The sequence below is a fragment of the Rousettus aegyptiacus genome, unplaced genomic scaffold (genome assembly GCF_014176215.1).
Source record: "Rousettus aegyptiacus isolate mRouAeg1 unplaced genomic scaffold, mRouAeg1.p scaffold_m13_p_3, whole genome shotgun sequence".
Lineage (NCBI taxonomy): Eukaryota > Metazoa > Chordata > Mammalia > Chiroptera > Pteropodidae > Rousettus > Rousettus aegyptiacus.
This window is the reverse complement of record NW_023416306.1, coordinates 112133172-112154692: the sequence shown is the minus strand read 5'-3', so window position 1 is coordinate 112154692 and position 21521 is coordinate 112133172.

Sequence of the window (21521 nt, the reverse complement as noted above, 5' to 3'; positions counted from 1 at the left end):
GCATTTGTGTTTTTAATGTTATTTAAAGTTATTAAGAAGTATTCCAGGCCTGAACCCAAAAATATGAAAAATGAGACATTTAAGGCATTAGTTTTTAGAATTTTGAATAAGACCCTTGATAGAGTGATTCCCAAAGCGTGACAAGTATGACAACAGATTTAGGAATAACATTACCACCTCAGTAAAAAATAAACATGAATATTAGTGATGATTAATTTCTTTAATATTTTTATAATCTTGAAGGCAAAAAAGGTGTTGAAACTATTAGCGGGTTGAAGGTTTGTGTAACATTTGTCACAATACCACTTACATATCATCTATTTAATATATTTCAGGAGCATTTTAGACTTTTTATTCTTAGTTTGCCTTACTGACGCATTCATTCCTTTCTTCCCCCTCCCCCTACAGCCACCTTACAGACTAAGTCCTCAAAGTCTCTTTTGCTTGAACTGTTTTCTATGTCTTCAAAATTTGCCCTTTAAGTCATTTTAGTCTGGTGTTACCAGACTAAGCTTTGTAAACTGGAGCTTTTTTTCTTTTGCTGTTGTTTTGATGAGTTTCGATTTTCCATGGAAATCATTCTAAACTCCTTACCGTGGTATTTAAGTAAGTCTTCTACCTAATTTTCCAGCTTTCTCCGTAACTACTGCAAAATCTATACAATTTCTGTAATACACAATCAATTCACTTACCATGAGATCCCCTTCACCTGTGATGCTTTAACTTACCCTTGACCCATCCTGTATTTTTGCCTGAGGTCCTACTGCTCCCCCTAACCAAAATACTGATTATATGTGCATTGCTTCACTTAATCCCAAATCATTAGAGTTTTCAAAGCACTTTGATCATGCTCATAATACAACACTAATAATGTACTGTCTCATATTTTAATTTAAAAGGATATAGATCTTATTAACTCTCTTGCTCCCTGGATGAGGTTTATGGGTAACACTATCTTCAATGTAGATTTCCACACAATTGGCACAGTATTTGTTGCATTGAGTTGAATGTTTCAATACATATGGCAAAAAGAAAGAAGCACTATCTTTTATCCAGGTCTTAAAAGAAAATCACTTGAGTGTAATAATTGTATGGATAATTTGTTATCAATTTGCTACTATTCACTTTTTCAGAGAATATTTATTTTGAGTATTTCAAAGTCCCACGATTAGTGCTGGACTGAGAATTCAAACACAGTTAAGATTCAGCCTCTAGCTTCTAAAAGCTCAAGATCTAACAAGGAAGATGGGTGCCCAAATACAATTAATTATAATACAGTGTTGTAAGTATCCCAGAAAAGAATAGAAACAAAATACCCTGAAAGCACAAAGCAGTTAATTCTTGAGGAAAGGACGCGATAATAGAGTGTGGACCACCTTAGGATCTCTGAAGTAGAGGTTAAAAGAGAAGTAGCTAAAAAGCTGAGCCTGGAATAGCCGTGTAGGTACTACATTGCTCAACTTCAGGGGCATCATTTAGTTAAACTACAATGCGACAGTGCCCCCTGGAGTTGTGCAGCAAGGTGGCCCAGAGAAAGAGCAGGTCTAGTGGAGAGGTCCAGTGGATGCCAGGTTATGGAGTTGTCTTGACATCACATTAAGTTCAGTTAAAATTTTACTAAGGTTTTACCTTCCATTTTGTCTTTTCTAGGCCTCCCTTCTTTAAGGTTTTAGGAATTTTTTTTTACAAGCACTAAAAAGGAGAAGCCAAGAACATGATAATTCTTGCCACCTCAATATTGATTGGAATAGTTATGAAACAAAGTAGGTCACAAATCAGAATTAGCTAGCCATAAGAAGTATTAGCAATCATTATTTTTTAAAATCAATGTTCTTAAACTTTTTGAGTCATTTCCCTTTCCTCAACTCAAATTTTTCTAAGATCAATATGCAAACGAGAAAAAAAGTGGTGGTCTTTGCCCTGAGTTCCATCAGCTAGTCTTCCCTCCTCCACCAAAACTTGCTGGTTTCTCACGGCCCTAGGGATTCAGAGGCACAGTTTGAAAACTGCTGCTTCTAGGCCAACTTCTTCTTTTATAACTGAAGAAACAGAGATTCAAAGAATTTGAAGTACCTTGTACAACTTCACAGCAGCAGTTAGTGGCAGAATGAAAAAACAGGAATCTCTTAACTGTCACTCCACTGCTCTTTCAAGATAAAATTAATTCTATTTACATAGCAAAATGAGCATGAAGTCCAAGGGTCTCCCAAAGTGACATTTAGGATAGAGAGAGACTGTTTCTTTTTTGTGATAAGACAAGACTTCATTGGAATTCAGTAAATCACTGTTAAGTAATTCAGAATCAATGCTAAGTCTTTTATTTTATTCTATCTTTTCTCCATTTTGATATTGAATTACTAGAAATGACAGCTCCCAGGCCCTCTAACTTCTTGAACCTAGACAAAAGAGATAGTTAAAGAAATTCATCTCAGTGATGGCACTGGCTAGTCAGGCACTTTCCTGCTGTAGAAACCAAAGTTTGATGTATTATCTCTACTTGTTTAAAAAGGAAAATATATATATATATATATATTTTTTCTTTCATATCATAGATTGTAAAAAAAGAAATCAAAATGTCTAGATTCCTTGGCTAATCCAACATGTTATGTTTTAATTTAGAGATTAAGCAATTTAAAATTTTGTATATGCACACACATATGTGAAGAAGGACTTAATCAAAATAATCAGATATATAGGTGCTGTAAATTACCCTCCTTGTCAAGAAAGCTTTAGTAACTATGACTAAATGGAACTAAAATCATGTTAGAACTAAATAAATGGAACTACAATAGAAGAAAAATAGTGTTTGCCTATATAGAACCCTACTACTGGCAATCATTAAATCAAATATGTAGCTAAACAATTTAAAAGAAATTTGGATAACTTTAACAGCCTCATACTATATCATGATAAAACATTCACTGAAAGAAGTAATAGAAATACTTGTTTATTTGATCAAATGAGTTAATAACTTCAAGAGTCAATAAATTTTTAGCTATAGAAACAAAATAACAAGGTATCATTTACGAATATAATGCTCAACTTGAGCTGAATCAATACCAACAAATTATAATTTCATACTTTCCATAAAGATCTTTAAAATTACCAAGCCTATTGCTTTTGGAAGTTATGCATATTCTTGACTGTTAATAGTACAGAAGTCACCTTAAGCTTTTATTTGTAACAGAGCAGGGAACTGAAGACAATGCAAAATTCTCTCTTTCTAATTATACCACATCTGAATTTCACCTCCCAAATCTAAATGTCTGCCTTAAAATATGGCCTGGAATGAATATATATATATATATATATATATATATATATATATATATATATATTCTTTTTCTAAACAAATTGCAATCCCCCAGCCTCTTCCAAAATTAGTGCTATTGTGTGCCATGGTTTTCAAGTGATGTCACCAACTTCATCAATCACCCTAGAAAGCAGACAGAACATAATAAAGGGTCTGGCAGAGGCAAGCATCTTGGAGAAATACGTCATAACTTACAGATAGTAATAACCTAAATAGAAACTTCTGAGAAAAATTAATGGAAACCATTTCTGCTTAAACACAGGCCCTAAACAAGTCTTTAATTTATATACTCTACCATTCCAGGTATTTCTCCACGTACATGAACCTGTGTGCGCTCACACAATCCCCAAAACCACGGGTACAAACAAATCGGAAACAAATTAATTACTTGCTGAGCAAAATAAAAACATTTTTATTTAAATTACAAAGTTGCCTATATTTTACAACTCAAATAATTCCAAAGTATTATTACAGATTATTTTTATACTTTAAAATCATCTGCTTCCTTTTAAACAGAAAAACATTAAAGCTCTATCATCTCCACTGGAAGTGATTTTGTCATGAAGGGATTTTTAAGAGTTGAGCCTTTCTCTAGCCATGTATGCTAGATGATAACCTTTATTTTAGAAAGTAACTCTATAAGAATCAGTGTATATTGAATTCTGTTTAGCAGAATAAGCAAGAGAACTTCGGGCATAGCCTGAAACTCAGTCTCTGAAAAGGAAACTGTGTCTTGGTGGGAGGAAATATGATGTCCAACCACTTTCTACCTGGCTGGTCTCCAAGGCCATGATAAATTGGAAAAATATAACATACAAAAGGAATATTTATTTGTCTTCCTCCCTCATCAGATACATAGTATTTTTTCCCATGTCACAAAACTTATAACTGCAGTTTACAAGTATATGCACAATCAAATTGCTATTGATTTAGCGATGCATTTCTTTGATGTCCCTTGCCTTAACCTCATTTGTAAAGCTGTTTTGCATTATTTCAAACTGTCAATGATTTGTGACTCATGAATATTCAAATCTAATTTGCACTTACCTTTTTGGTATGCATGCTTACTTGCAATATGTCTCTACATTTGCCCTTTTGTTTTGTATTTATTTGTGAATTGTTTTATTGAAATAATGATCCTTTAAAAGCATGGTAAGTCTATTTAAAAACAACAGGAATGGTTGATTGACTTACTCTTTTGATCTGAGTATGCTACCTTTATATTTTGCTGCTTAGCAAGTTTAGTCATTCTGCAGTACTCTAGTATTAAAATAGCCATTCTTTTGCTGGTTAATGTCAATTTCAGTGAGATGGGTTTAGTTTTGCTCGGTTATGTGTCTCTAGGAAAAAGTCAACAATTTTTAGATAAACTTGAGCCTTACAAAAAAAGAAAAGAAAAGAAAGGATTACGTCTGGTAGAAAAACAAAAAGTTCATGCAGAATTGAGCCCTTCATGTCAGCGTGGATCAACTTTTCCACTTACATTGTGGAATGCAAGAAATGAAACCTAATGCTCTCAAGCACTAAAAAACCCTTTTAGATGTCTTTCAGATGATGATAGCTAAAAGAGACACCCAGGATTTTGTGGATTGCAGGCATGTCACTAGTGATTGAAGGTCCAAAACAGCAGAGCAGGGAGCCACCTGCCTACAGAACAGGCTGAGCTTCTTCTTGCAAAACCTGTTCAGGTACAAATAGAAAGCGTCATATAAAAAAAAAAAAAAAATGGAGTGAAGAATATCTCTTTTGTAATTGATTTCTGGACTCCACTGAGATTTCTAAGAACATCCAAACAATTAGTCTTACTTTGCCAAAAAAAAAAAAAAAAAAAAAAGAAAAGAAAAAAGAAAAGAAAAGAAAAGAAAAACATTTTCCAATATTTATGTTTTTATGCCAGCAGCTAAAATACAAAGATAGTTATTAACATTTACAATGCATTAGCTGTGTGTTTCCTCAATTTGCATTATGTTCAATTTCTAAATTATTTTTTTAATCTATAAAGAAATCATTGATCATCTGTTGCTTTCCATCATTCAATGAAGTTGGCCCCACATCCACTAAATGATTCTGCACAAGGATGGGCACAAGTCTTGGTGGATTCTATCTAGCCAACAACATATTTTTCTATTCACAAATTTCTCATTGTCCCTCAATTGTACGTATTCCCTTGGGTAATATGGCCTCCTTACAAAAACTGCTAAATTGTTAACTAATCTCTTTTGTAGTGTCATCTTTTTATCACTTAGAGAACTAACTTTTTAATTATTGGGGAAATTTGGTTTTGCTGCCATGATAGTTTATTATTTACGTGTGTTTAAACAAACAGCCTTTGTCTAAAAGAGTTCATAATGTTTTCCCAACTTTGTCATTTTCTTTATGATAGTGATATCATTATTATTTCCTCGATTTTGAAAACCAGATTTCGCAGACTCACTGGACCCCACAATATGCTATCCAAAGCTATCTACAAGGGAAACCCCTAAACAGGATGTTATTGTCTACCTAACAAGATGATTTAGTGTGTTCTGATCTCTGGCCCATGAATCAGAGGACTCTGCTCTAAGAGACAGAAAACTCTTAGGAACAAGTGTTCTAGCATTATACTCCTTGATTCTATTACTTACTATGTAAATTGGAGCAAATTGCCTAAACTCTGAAAGGCTTAATCTCATTTGGGAAACAGGAGCAAGAATAACACCTACCTTAGATTATGAGAGTTAAATTAGAGTATTCAAAGGCAATGCGTCACTGACTGGCAACTAGTCATTTCTCAATATGGAACGGATATTTCTAAAGCCCAATGTTTGCCAGCAGTTGTACCTAGTTTCTAGTCAATCGTATTTTAAACTGAGAACAAGTTATCTTCTCAGAATGTATTCCATGCCTTCTCCATTTTGTATCATTAACACAGTTAATGTTTGCTCCTAACCCCAAGACTGGGTCTTCCCTCAAGCCAGTGATTGTTTCAGGGGTCCTGGTTAAGCTTGGTTAAGCCCTCCACAAAGACATACAAATGAGACATAAGAGGAAGTTTACTGGGACATTCTCAGATGGTATTTTGCACATGTCTTCTAACAATATCCGAAGAAAGAGAAACAGTCTCTTTTCCACTGTGTTGTTGTGGGAAGATAGAGGCTCAGAACTGCTGAGACCATCTGGCTACCAGCCTAAGGATAAAGGCGATGCACATAAAAGGGCAGAGCCAAGAGAACTGAAGGAAAAGAGAGATGAAGCCTGCCCTGCCTCATGCCAATGGCATATCTTTATTCCCTTATTGCTTAAGCCAGTCTGAATTGGGTTTTCTGTTACTTGCAGCCAAAAACATTCTAACTGATTCAAAGAGGCAGCCAAAAGCAAGGTATTTTACATATTAACTCATAACAGGACACTCATTCTCAGAGCAGAGCAGTACGGTGCCCAAGTTCACACCAGCATATAAATATGTAATCTCTCCTGCCTTTTCTAAGTCAGTGTCATGGCCACACCTCCACAATGTGTCTATCTTTCTGAAAACAGAAGAAAAAAATTGGATTGAGTCCTCCAGGATTTCTTCAGTCTTCTAAATAATTAGCGGAACCCACAAAGTGCTCTTTTTTCCTTTTGTAAGAATAGAATTCAAGGCAAGGGTGCTGCCTTTAGTTTGCTGCTGTAACCTCATCTCAGATCCATAAATTGCAAATTTTAGTGCTCAAAAATGTGTTCAGAATTTTCCATTCTGTGCCTTCTAAAAAATCACACTCAGAAGAGAATGACACCATATGTATCTAATCCAATGACATGAGTGAAAATTATTTTATGATTTGTTATATGGTTTTATGTTCCTATTTCTACCTGATCAATTTAACCTGGTGTATGTAACCTAAAAATAAATTGGTGCCTTTAAGCTTCATTTTGCATCTAGATCAGAGGGATAAATCCAGTTTTTTGAGCTCTAAGAAACCTAGAATTATATGACCAAAATGAGTAACACCCAACTAAAAATCCAACGATGAACTTTTTATGGTATAAAATCAATTCGGTCTTTCTGTACCCTCCATTTCCTCAAGATATTCATGATTTAATCTTATCAGGAGCTCTCAGGATAATAGGTCCAGTACCCCTTTGAATAGGCAGTGAAACGAGAGACCAGGTAATTCTCTATTACCCTAGATTATATAGAACTACAGGTCTGGAGACATCTTTAGATATTATCTAAAGACCCAAGCACAGATAATGCCAGAAACATGCTGAGAGTCACAGTGCTGGAAGCAAGTCCTTTGACTCTCAGCCCAGCCATACACCATTATGCCTCTCATATAAAGTGGCTTTTAAAAGATGTATGAATGAATTCACTACTCATTTTAATCTGTGGAGAGGCCCTTTGTTGCTTAATTTATCTCCATGAGAACCTAAGTACATTATATCTCAGTTATATGGTTATTTAAAAATACTACTTTTTGTATTTTAAGATATAAAAAGTGAAGTCACTGGCCTATCTAGCTGTAGATTTCCTAACAGCATGTAAGAAAATGTCTTTTCTTGTACTTCTGAAAACTAGAATAAAAGTAATGAAGATATATGCTTTTAAGTGTGGTTTCCTTATTGGTCTTCTTATGCTAGGATTTGATCAACTGACATTGGTGGCCTTTGTGACTGTGGTCTTGTCACTAGTCATATAGAGTGAGTGCATTTATATATAGCTCCTGAATGAGAAGCTCCTTTTGTCCAACCAACAAATCAATCCTAGGGACAAACAACAGAGACACCTTGGCTAATTATAAACATAAGATTTTTAAAGATTTTCAAAATTCTAGGTTAGGAAAGCATCAGTAAATTAATTCCAGGTTCTCACCTTGATTTGTTATGGTACTTTAATTAAAAATTATTTTTCAATCTTTCTGTTTTCTAACTCTAGAATGAGAATAATTATCTTGGTGAGATATTCCAAATACTGCTGCAAAAACTAACCATGAAATAAACACTTTCATGGATTCATATTTTGTTGATCATACATACATGTGAACTTCTTAAATCAGTGTGACATAATAATCATACACACACACACACACACACACACACAGAGTAAAAAAAATTGGTATTTAAAAATCAAATGATTTAAAGTAAAAATTCGGATCTCATACTGGGTAGGTATCTCTGATTTTAAAGTCTTTGTTTAATTCAAAGTTGAAATAGGATCCTTAAAGAGAATCATTAAGTTTCTTCATTTAATATTTTAAGACCAGCTGCAAATCAATCATATGTGAAAGAACATCAAGAATCCCTGAGATTAGTGATCAATAGGAAAGCAATAGGAGATTGTATCCAAGTAACTTTTCCATGATGCCATCTCTCCTCTCCTGATAGTAATTAGAGCTACCTAAGCATATAATTTAAGAAATGTGAAAAAACACAGCAGAATCCTATTAGCCATAAATTATTAGTAATAAAAAGTGAATATGTATACAGATATGACAGACATTAAAATATAGTATTAAAAGACTAATATACCTCATCATGCAATAAGTTTGAAAACTTAAATGATATAGATAACTTTTTATAAAATTTTAACTTACTAAACCTGACTTTAAAAAAAGTAGTACATCTGAATTGTCATGTAACAACTATTAATGAAAATTTAATCAGTAATTAAGAGTCATTCTTTAAAAGAAAGTGGTACTATTTTAGAGTAAATCCTTCCAAACTTTTAAGAAATAGAGAACTTCAATCGTATATCAATTTATCTAGAGAATAAAAATGGAGAAACCTCCTTTAATTCTAATTGATTACATGAAACCAATATAACCTTGTTACCAAGAATAGGCAAAGATGATTAAAAAAAAAACAACTAAGAAAAAAAGAAAGAAAAGAAAAAGGGAAATGACTGAATATTCTCATGTATCAATAGAAATTTTAAAATACTAAAAATACTAAGTAAAATATTTTTAACTTAAACTTAGCTGTGTACAATAAAAAGTATCATGATTGACTTGAACCTAGTAGTAAAGAAACACAAGATATTATTGGAAAGAGTAGTATTAGAAAAACTATAAATGAAATTTTCTGCAGTAATGGAATAAAATAAAAAATGATCATCTTATTACATATATAAACACCACTTAACAAAATTTAACACCCATTTATTTAAAAAAAATCTCCTAGAAAACTAAGCATGAGGGAAACTTTCTTAATCTGATGAAGATTATTATCAATTAACTGGAGTAAACAGCATCATTAACAGAGAAATGCTAGAAAACATTCAACTAAATTAGAAATGAGATACCACTATCTATGAGTGTTTCTTTTCAACACTGTCTTGAAGATATGGTGCTAGAAAAGGCAGAAAGACCAAAAGAAGGAAAGAAAAATCAAAGAGGAGGAAAGGGAGGAAGAGGAACAGAGAGCAGAGGTGAGGCAGCAGGAGCACGTGAGGGAGGAAAAGGAGGAGAAGAAGGAAAGAAGGACAAAGAAAGAAAGTCATAGGGTTAGAAAGAGAGAAATAAAACTGCCATTTTCTTAAGACTATACTATCACCTACATTGAAGGCTCAAAGAATTTATAGATGAATCGATATATGAGAACGATGGACTGAAGATCACTGGGGAAATAATAGAATTGGGATGTAGGTTTTCTATACAGAGAAAATGAAAATGGATTCTTCACTCCTACATACAAAAATCAATTCCCTATTGGCTAAAGAATTAAGTACAAAAACAAAAACAAAAAAGATCAAATTTATTAAAGAATTTTGCAAAAACAAATTTTTATAACTCTAAGATATAAAAGAATCTTTTATACAAGACAGAAAAAAAACATATGCCATAAAAGAAAATATTGATAAGTTAAACTTCAACAAAATTTAACACTTCCGTTCATCAAAACACCTTGCAAATAAAGACAAAAGTACCAAGTGTTAGAGAGGATATGAATAATAAGATATTTTATATACAACTAGCAGGAGTATAACTTAGTACAATCATTGAAAAAATAACAATCACTGAAAAATAATTCATATTATTTTGGAAAGTTGAACATTTGCATACCAAAAATCTAACAATCCACTAGGTTTATACTCTAAATCTAGAAGATTTTTTTGCATATAAACCTCAAGACACACATACCATAATGCTTATAGCAAAACTCTTTATAATAGCAATAACAATAAAAATTGTGACAACCTAAAAAAGAGATAAATTGTGTTATATTTACACAGCAAATTATAAAGTAGAAATAAAAAGAAATGAACTATAGCTACAAACAAAAAATTCATCTTAAAAATACAATTCTGAATGAAAAAAAAGAATCCAGAAAGACTACATTGATTATAATATTTTTATTAAAAAATAAAGCAAAATAAAATACCTCATTTAAGAATATATATATACAATACAAATATATAGTATATAGAGCTAAGTTAAGAAGATATATATTAATATATAGTCTATATTATTATGTTATATATAATTTATAAAGCTTCTATAAAATATATATAGTTCAGGAATGCATACACACAAAAAGCTAAAAAAAATTCAGGATGGTAATTACCTCAGGAAGAAGAAGCAGAAGGATGAAAAGGAACACAGGAATATACGCAATGTTCCCTTTCTTAAGTTGGGTGGCTAGTTCACAAATGTATCTTTTATATTATACCTTGTAACAGTCAAATACGTTACATATATGATAGTGTATTTAACAAATATTTTACTAAACATAGGAGCAAAATGATAATAAGTGGCCATTTTCAAAAGCAGAATTATGTTATGACTCAGAGGATAGGGAATAACGGATAAGAAAGAAAATATTAGAAATCTCATGCGAGAAATCCTTGATTTCAGTAAGGGAGGAAGTGATTTCTGAGAAAAAAGAAAGGAAACAAAGGAGAGAAAAAGGAAGGGAAGAGAAAGAGCCAGGGGACAAGAAGAGATAGTGAGTTACTGTCAAAGGAAGGAGTCACCATAGAAAATGGAAAAAAGAGTAACCTAAGCTTCTGGAGGCCAGCTGAGTTTCAGAGTATCAATATGAATTGCATGTATTTAAAATTTCTTTCCTCAAAAGTTGTCTATTCAAATATATGGTGATGGAAAGAAACTAGACTTTGGGTGGTAAACATGAAAGAGACTATACAGATGTTGTATTATAATGTGGTATACCTGAAATTTGTGTAAGCAATAAATTTAATTTTTTTAATTTGATTATTCAGTCAGATGAACAGAGGATGATTAAGGGTTTAAATGAAAATTGTCATGGAGGTCATGACAAAAAATTTCAAAAGGAAGAGAGGCTTTGGATGTTTACTTAAATACATTCATATCCTTCAATCTATGTCCATTCTAAGAAAATAATATTGAGTTTTGAAAAATCTTTATGCACAAAAAGCTCGTTACTGAATTACATATAAAAATGAAAAAATAAGCTGGTGCCTAATAATAGCGTAATGGAAAAATGAATTATGATACTTAAGTTAATTTGTGATATCTAGCTTGATGGTCATAAAGAATTTGAATGCTTAACTGGGATACAAATTTTACACAAAGTACAATTACAACTACATTTTATGCATAGAAAAAATGCAAAACATTACACTGAAATTTTGACAGCAATCGGGTTGGATACTTTGTCTATGGGCGATTTTTTTCTTTTACCTACTTTTCATACTGTCAAATTGTCTTTAGTGAGTATATGTTATTTTTAATACAGAAAAAAAATAAGATACATTTCTTAATGCTTTAAACTGGTTAAAAGATAAAGTAAATCAAAATGTGACTAATGAATTAGCAGACATGATCAAGAAATCAGAAGTCACAATTAAGGCCATAATGAATACAGAATAGTTTGTTTTAATAGAATGTAAGGATGCAGCAAGTTAAAAAAAAAAAAGGAAAAGAAAAAAACAATATCTACATTCCACATTTGAGATTTTCAAAGTAATTTTAAGTTCCAAGGATAGCTTTAATTGTGGATGGCTAAAATGAAGATATAAGCATACACACATACACACACACAAAATTAATATGACTAGGGATGGATTTTGATGTGGAGTGGTCAAAAAAAGAGTGAACCAAGTGAGGATGATCAAGATCAGTGGACAAGAGTAACTTGCATGACATTAAACCAGTTATATAACTTTTTAGTTTGGATTTCAAAAAAGAGATGCAAATAATTATTAGCATTGATTGCCATGGTAAGTTATACTTGGGCATCATATTTTACCAATTACACTTGAGATGCAAATGACCAATTTTGTGATGAATATGTAGAAATAACTTATTTAAGTTGTGTTATATTTATTAGTCTGTCCAATTGTATATAAATGTATCCTGGGTTTGAAATAAATGGTCCTACTTTCTTCTCCATGCTTAGGTCCCAACTCATTTTTCAAAGTATATGTTTATATCTCAAATAAGCCTGGTCCAACTCATTATATAAATAAGGCATAACTGGTAAAGTACATTAAAGCAATCTCCTTTGAAGGTAACATTTTCCAAGGAGTCTGTGTAAAATATCATCTTTTAAATGTATCCCTCTTTTCCTTTCATATACTCTAGTCACCAAAAGAAACATTTAAAATTTACTGTTTCCACATATACCTCAGCCAACTTGCCACAGTAACACGTAATAGATGTGGGGATTTTTTTGTTGTCGTTTTATTACTAATATTATGTTAGTGAGAGCTATATATTAATAAACTGATGTCATCAACAATTGGGAAGGATCTGGAAAGCTAGAATGTAATTGGACTGGGTCAGACTTCTCTTTGCTAAGACTCAGTTCTGACCCAGGAAAGCCTCTTCTCTTCTTGACACGTCCACCCTACTCAACCCATTAACGCTCCAATAGTAACCAAGGCATATTTCCACCTTTTTTATACCCAAACCAGTTGATTTTCACTGTGTGAAATCATTGAAACAGAGAATATATGTAATTAATCTTTATAAGTTAACACCCATGAGAATTCCTGAGAGTATTACAAGCTCAATAAATATTTGTTTGAATGATTAAATGAAAGTAGGAATTAATGATGGAATGATTTTCATTATGTCATTTGTATAATAAAGTTGCAGAACATCTGTGGGCTGGAATTTGATATTCTGGTCCTATTAGAGTTCTTAGCACTTTAGTATATTCTAAAGAATTATAAAGTTCATACTTAATCTACACTGCTAATCCAACACTCAGCTTTTATTTGAAAATTAATTCTGATATACCCTGTATGTCTTAAACTACTATGATGCCTCCTGGTAAAACTTCCAATTATATATTCATGAATTTGTTTTTAACCTGTCAAGCATACGTTGCTCCTCCTGTAACATACCTATTCTATTCTTAGTGAAATCACTGGATTCCAAATCATAACAACATGCTTTATTTTAGCAATAATTTAGCAGACGCAAATCCAGTGCCACACAGAAAGATGCTTGTTATCTCCCACACCTCTACCTCTAACTCATCTAACCTTTTCCCCCAACAACTATGACAAAAAGCTCTCTCTTCTTCCCCATCTGTTTTGCTCAACAAGCAGCTGTGGAAAGAGCAGTGAACTGAAAGCTGCTAGTCCAAGGATTGGTCCCAGGGTTGTTACTATCTTGAGTTAATTAGACTTTGAATTCATTCCTTAACCACTTGGGCCTCCATTTCCTCATACATAAGAGATTACGGCAGATAACAATTGTAAAAAAAATAATTAAAGTTCTGTTTATTAAGCCTTTCTTATGTGTAAGGAACTGTGCTTCGTGCTTTATATACATTATCTCATTTAATTTTAATCCTCCAAGCAAGTTTATAAGGTGTATCGGTCAGGGTCCAGCAGGAACCAGATGGTACATATCAAATGGGGTAATTTGAGGAGCGCTTCATAAAAGAACTATATTAAAAAGGTGTGAGTAGGGTGTTAAGAAACCACAAGGGACAGTGCAGTGCCCCAAGGCTAGTAACGGAGAGGGAAGTAGTTTCCTGAACCCAGAGAGAGGGCTCTGTGAAGTGGACTGCTTGAGCTGCGGCTGGGGTGTGGTCAGTCCACAGAAAGCCTGAAATCAATACTCGGCCCTCACTCTACCCATTCTGGGCAAACCTAACAGGAAGCTTCCAGGACCACAGAGCAGGTTGGGAATAAGTGAAGAGTGGATCTGGAGGGGCCAACAGAAGAAATCCAGTAACACTAAGTATAGTTATTCCGATTTTATACATGAGATTACTAAGGTTCAAAGAGGTTAAGTGGCTTACTTAAGATTACACAATTAGCACAGGACAGAACCAGGATTCAGCCCCTTCCTGTCAGAGTCCAGAGCCTGAGCTCCTGACTGCTCCTCAGCCCAGAGTCCCTTTGTGTCCTTCCAGGGTTAGAAAGAGCCTCAGAAGCGAACTAATTTAACCCTCTCCCTTAGAGATGCCTGAAAGAGATGTCTTTCCATTTAGGGCATGAGCCTTAGTCACCTTTGAAAAACTAGTGATCTGTGTAGTCTTTCTTCTGTTTCTATACTTCTGGTTTGTATCCTGACATGTAATTTTGATTTATAACCCTGATTGAGACACTGGTAGGGACAAAGTTGTTAGACAGTGACAGGGAGAGAATAGCATTTTTTTATTACCAAAAAAAAAAAAAAAAAAATCTTTTTTCTAACATGCTCTCTAAATTAAGCACAATTAAAAGACTTTTCTTTTCCAAAGAGTAACCTAGCGTGTGGTGTGGGGAGTGGAGAAGGTAGTAAACTGATGATCGAATATTTTCTTTTCCACATGCTACAATTAGAACACAGTCAAGACTATGTTAAATGTGTTCCAGTAGACTGTGAGAGAAGTGAGCAGAATGCAAGATGTTTAAATGAAGTGAAACTAAAAATTAGTATTAAATCTATTCTTCAGTATCCCTGTGAGGGCCTTTAAGATAAGAAAAGGAAAGGAAATTCTCAGAGTGAGTAGTCAGAGGTTGTTAATTACTCCTTGTGTGAGAATTAAATTTGCTTAAGAGGGAAGACTGTAATAGTTATCTAAGGTCAAGGGGCCCATCCCCAATCTGTCTGCTCCTCTGTCAAACAGAGATAGAAGTCCTACTCAGGGCTTTTAATAATGGTGAACTCTTCTTGTACAAGCACTTCCTGACCTACAAACAGGTTGTGGTCCCAGAAAATCTGTAATTTCACTTGTTGGGAAAATGAAACAAATTTGTTATAAACTGAGACTCAGGGCTGGACCAGCCCTCAATGCCCATTTAAATCCAGAATCTAATTCGGTTAGACTTGCAAAACTACTTCCTGGTTTGAAGCAAAAAGGGACAATACTGGGAACTTGGCCTGGCCCCATCCCAGGTCAGGTCCTGCACCTGGCCTATTCTTGGTGCCTCTTAGACGTCACCACTCTAGCACATTCAGGCCCAAGGCAACATTGAATTTCTAGCAGGCCACAGTGGTGACTTGGCCAGCCATCTCTGTTCCTAACAGGACCTGAGGAGGCTGTTGTGGATGCACAGTGAGTATTTGGCCCAGATATATCTCACCTTGAATTTAAATGCCTTTTTTGTTTTGTTTTAGTTTTGTCTCGTTTTTATATCAGAGTAGATGATTTAGCTTTTATTCCAACTTTTGAGGTAGAATAGTTATATTTTGTTCTGTTTGACAAACTTTCCGATTTTAGCAGAATGCTGCCCATGAGTAAAGAGGTGCTATGAGTTAAGAAAAGGGGTATTTTAATTACCTTTTCAAAGATCATCAACATGGCCCAAAAGAATACTCTCAGGAGAAAATTTCAGTTTGGTGCTTGATGTTAACTAGCTATTTAATCATAAGAAATCTCCAAAAGCTTGGGTATAGGACAGCTTTTCCAAGAAAAATGATTTTCCTATGGTCAAACCCTAGCTGATCAGGTTTTTAGATTGCTTGGTACTCAAAAGCTTCATCATGTCTTGATAATGAGTGAAAATGGGGTTAGGATGGAATAACGGGAAAGAAATTCCAGTGGCAGGTGGTGAACCAGTGCTCAGAGAGCCTTTCTTCAAAAAAGCTTTCTGTGCGTAAAAGCTAGCTTCTACTTTGAGAGATTGGGAGGTGAAAGGGGCTCATATTTAGGCCCGCCAAAGATAAAGAATGATGAACTTCCCCAAAATTTGCTTCTTAATTAGCTTTGACTTAGTAAACTTCCCAGTAATTTACCCAGACTCTGGAACTGAAAATAGGAGTAAAGTGGCATATAATAAACCTATCTTTTAGGATAACTGGGTATTGTGGGGGGAGGTGAAGAAGAAGTAAAGTAAAAGAAGAGGAAGGAAAAATGAAAGAGAGGGAGAAAAAGGAAGGAGATAGGAAGGGGGAGGGAAAGAAGAGAGGGAGAGAGAGAAAACTCTGCCAGTTAACTTCATATCCACACGAATCCACCCACTCTGAGCTTCTGTTGTTGCTTTGTTTATGCAAAGTTAGCCAGGCTGAGACAGAGTGAGCGAGCTGAGAGATCCACGCTGAAGAAGGCAAAAATAATTTTTTAAATGTAAATGAATCTCTCTCTCTCTCTCTCTCTCTCTCTCTCTCTCTCTCTCTCTCTCTCTCTCTCTCACACACACACACACACACACACACACACACACACACACACACTCGCACTCACTCCTTTGGGTTGGGGCAATCCCAGCCTACAGACTTTGAAATGAAAACACCCTGAGGAGGGGAGGGTGGGAGGCCCAGCAGCAGCGGGGAGCGTTGCCGGTGACCGAAGGAGCTCTGGAGAATATCAGGTTCGGATTAGTGACAACTCAGAAGTCACGTCGGCGGTTGGGGGAGGGAAGTTTGCCAAGGTCTCTGAACTCGACGGAAGAGAGAGCAGCTTCCCCTGGCGCCGGGCGGAGCTGGGCGTACCCAGAGAGACCTCTGTCCCGGCCTGAGGGAGCCCTGCCGCGCTGACACCCTGCCCAGAGATGGAGTTTGTCAGCGATCATAAAATGGGAATTGATTATTCCAGCCACCATTGATTAGGGAAGAATGCTTACTGCAGCAGCGGGGGAAAGGTTAAGAGGAAATTGACCTTCTTCCTAGGTGACATAAAGTCATTAGGTAAATGAGATATTCACACAGGAGTTTTAAAAGGTCATGCTCAATTTTTATTTGTAGCCTGAAGAGTCAACCTGAATCTTTGGCTAAGGGCAGTGCCCCCGCTCTTCTGGACAAGTGGACCGACAGGAAAAGAGCTCTCTCGTTGAGTTAGGCAGGGATAAGGGTGCGGAGTGAGTTATAGTCTTGGGAGAATCACATCGGAATTGGCGGGTGTCTTGGGACACCGAGCTTTGTACCTCCTGCCTGACCCGTGTGTGCGTTTCTGTGTAAATGTGTGCGCCTGTGTGTCACTCAGGGGGGGTCTGAGCTTCGCACCCGCGTCTCCCCGGTTCCAGTGGCCAGCCAGCAAAGGGGTGTCGGGCAAAGGCGGACAACTAAAATCCATTACCCTACCAGAGCCGGGCCACGTCTCACACAGAGTGAAAGTGTTTTGTTTTGTTTTTTAAAGGAGAGAGTGAGATGTATTTATGCACATGTTTATCCCTCTAATTATAGGAATTAATCCTCTTACTTATGACTAAAAGGTAACGTCGAAAGACGTCCCTTTGATGTGGAAAAGCATCATTTGTGAATCACATTCAGACTGATTAAGGAATAATTGTTGTTAAACGCTTTACAAGAGGAGAGTGTTTAATTGAGGGCCATTCGTAATTTTACGGCTTAGCACAAAATTAAACGTAATTAAAAACTCAGAAATTCCAACTGATTTTCTAATTATTTTTATTGTCTGAGCTAATTGTTACACGAGGGTATCACTTCTCCCCAAAAGCATAAAAAAAAAAAAAAAAGAAAAGAAAAAAAGAAAAGAAAAAGAAAAAAGGCTACCATACCTTTCCCAAATATTCACCAAGAAGATTAAGAGTTTTCTCCAGGTACAGGCCAGGTAAGGGACCTTCCCCACTCCCACCTCGGTCGCCTCACGCCCCTCCCTCCCCCACTGTAATTAAGCGTTTCAGTCATTCTCCCCTTTCTCCGAGTTCCTGCAACACCTTGGGATGTGAGAAAGTGATGGCAGTTCTCTTCTGCAGATCATTACAGCAAAACTGGAAGTATCTGTAGAAGGCTGATGAATTTCTTGAAGTAACACTTGTCATACATGGCGGGGAGATTAAAAAAACCTAAGTAAACATAGCTCTCTGGGGGCGATCCCTCGATGCCTCTGCCTTAGAGTGTGTGGCAGGAAGGAGGTAACAAGCAAACACAAACGGGGAGATGTTTTATAAACGTGCGCACGAAGACACACAGATGCACACAGGAAACTTTCTTTTTCTTTTTTTCTTTCTTTCTTTCTTTCTTTTTTTTTTTTAGGCAAGGGTGGCTGTGAACAAGCTTCTCGGTTGGATTCTGGATTTCTCCCCTCTCCCCCTTTTTTAAATAATGAGATGGACGGATAAAGCCAACCTATTTTGCATGTGTAGCTTCTCTTGATGTCCAAATAGACTTATTTAAATATAGTGAAAGGTTTATTAAAAGTGCTTCAGTGTTATGAAGATGAAAACACATCCTTACAGCTAGTCCATAGTGGCCCTGTCTTTCCTATAAGACTTAGGGGGAATCCTGGTGGAGGGGGAAGCATAAAATTAGAATGTGAATTTAGAAAATTTCGATGAGTCTAGTCTGAGAGCAAGGAGCGATGGAATGTTTGTTTCAATAAGTGCCTTTAATTTCTCTGTGATTTTCAGGATAGAGACTATCCTAAAATTTAGGATTCGGTGGATTCAAGCTTTCTATCTGACTTTCCCATCATAAAGCAAATGATTGCCTCAGATCTGATGTGCCAGGTGAAAATGGGTAGAATTAAAACTGTCAATTCTACTTCCGACTTGTGTCTTTTGATTGAGTTCAAAAGCTTTTAAAGGTAAAACGTGCTGATCATTTATATGTATTATTGCTTTTTCTTGTATCATGGCTTTTAAGGGAAAAGAAAGGAAAAGTATTTATATATCCAAATTCATTTTCCCTGGAAGATTTCAATCTTCCACGTAATCTGATGATGGACCCTGACACGTGTGAGAATGTCTGCCCAATCCAGCCCGGCTTACACGAGTGTGGCCAAGGAGGTACAGTGAAGTCCGGTTTTTCCGTTTTCTGTTTAAATGGTTTATTTAGAGCTGAGATGTGGATATTTAAACCTGAAGCTTACCAAGTGCTACAATACTGTATTAGAGAAAAGGTTGGAGTAGGCAGAGTTGAGAAGAAAGGAGGAAGGCTCCCTTTGAAAGTTACAAATGGTGAAAAAGACATGTAATCCGATGTGGAAAATTGAGTAAAAGAGGCAGCACACACTCTAGCTTAGGCAAAGATTGCTGAATCCTTTGAAGAAACTGACACGGATTTTCCAGAGATGGGAGGAAAGAGGGAGATGGGTTGGAGGTGGGGAAATCCTAGGGTGGGCATTTTATGTAAATGAGTAAATTCGAAATGTAGTACAAATCCAGTATAGTAAAACTGACAGTTCTGACAGTATTGACAACATAAATATATGTTAGAACACCGCACTTTCAGACACTTAACCGATGAAGCAATAAAAAAATTCGACTACAATATTTCAAATAATCGACATTGATGTTTTGATACATCATTTTTATACTCCAAATCGATCTATCACTCTGGGACTGGTCAATTTTAAGTAAAAATGGGCTGCAATTATTTGCACCTTGGCTAATGATGACCTAATAACAGTCCTCAATGAATTACACCCGAACTGTGCTTTCTTCCTTCAGCATGGGGTAGCAGGGTGCGACTCTTGAGGAGTGGAACCGAAGATTGTGTCATCCTCCATCCTTTATATTCTAGGATTTCAGAATTAGGAAGGGGTCTTTGTCTGGTGATCAGACACTGCAGGCTGAAGTGCCCTCACTTCAAGTAGCCACTGACTGGCTCTGTATTGGGGATATGATCCTCACTTTTACTTTTCAAGGTCAAAACTAAATTTTAAAATTTGCAAACATAAAGTTGCATGAGTCTAACCCTTCCCCAGGCCCAATATCTTTTTCTCTGTTTCAAGGACTAGATGGAAGAGATTTGCTCAAAGGGAGGATTGGAGAGTTCTCTAAGGTTCAGTGTGCGTGTGTGTGGGGCGGTGGGGGTGGGGGGGTGATTTTAAGAGTATATCTAAAGCACCCAATTGGAGTTGAATCTCTCCTTCGTCTCATTCCCTCTGGATGCTCCCCGCACACCCTTGAAGATTCACGGGCAAGTGGTCTTTTGCTGTTGTTTGTTGTTGTTGTTGTTGTTTGTTTTAAGACACATATAAGAAAGAATTCAAATCTCTGCAAGAAAGAAGGGCGGATGCTTGTGAGTACTGCATCCTCACGCGTGCGTTCCGCAGTCCCTGACTCCTGGCTTTCTCCTCTTGGTCCTGTGGGGTTTCCACTGAGCTTTCCTACTCCCACTTTTCCCTGCTCCTCTCCAAATTCGGGGTGGTAACGGTGGTTGACGGAGAGGCGGGGCGGCGGGGGGGGGACGGGGAGGGGGGTATTGCCAATTCATTTACAAACAGGAAAAGAAATCCTGGACAGACCCGGGATACAAACTCAGCAATCCATTGTGATGTGCGAATCCGGCTGGCAGGACCCGCCGGAGGTGCGGAGGAGAGAGTCGGGGAGGCTGGTGCCCCTACTCCAGCTTTCTCCCCATGGCCGGGCACAGCGCATTGCTGTTCCCATCCCTGTGACTCCCAGACCCTCCTCAAACTCGCACTGAGACTCGGCCTCCTGACTTAAAAACTTAGCTGGGCTCCACTAGCCGACATTCCAGCGTCTGATTTCTTTTCTCCCAACTTCACAAATACAGTTTTAAGCCCCTCCAAACTGCCGCCAGCTGAGACGCTGACTTTAAGCAACACTTTCAGCAACATTAAGAGGCTAATCAAAGGCAAAGGATGTATGTGACCCACGCTGAATGAAGGTGGGAGCCCTGGAAGAGATCTGTCGCCTGAGCATCACCTAGTTCCGCGGCTATCAGCCTCTGACCGGGTCGTTCCAGGCCGTCGGTGCTGGAGGAAGCTAGAGAAGCGGCGGCAGGAGGAGAGAAAAGGGGCCGGAATCAAGATAGTGGAAGAGACAAGAAAAAAGGAGAAAGAAAGAGAAGAAGGAAAGGAGGGAGGAAGATAGAGGGTAAAGGAACCAGAGACTTCGCGAGGTAGCGCACATCGCGTTTGGAGCCCCGCCAGATAGCGCTAGAGGGCTATTTATTGA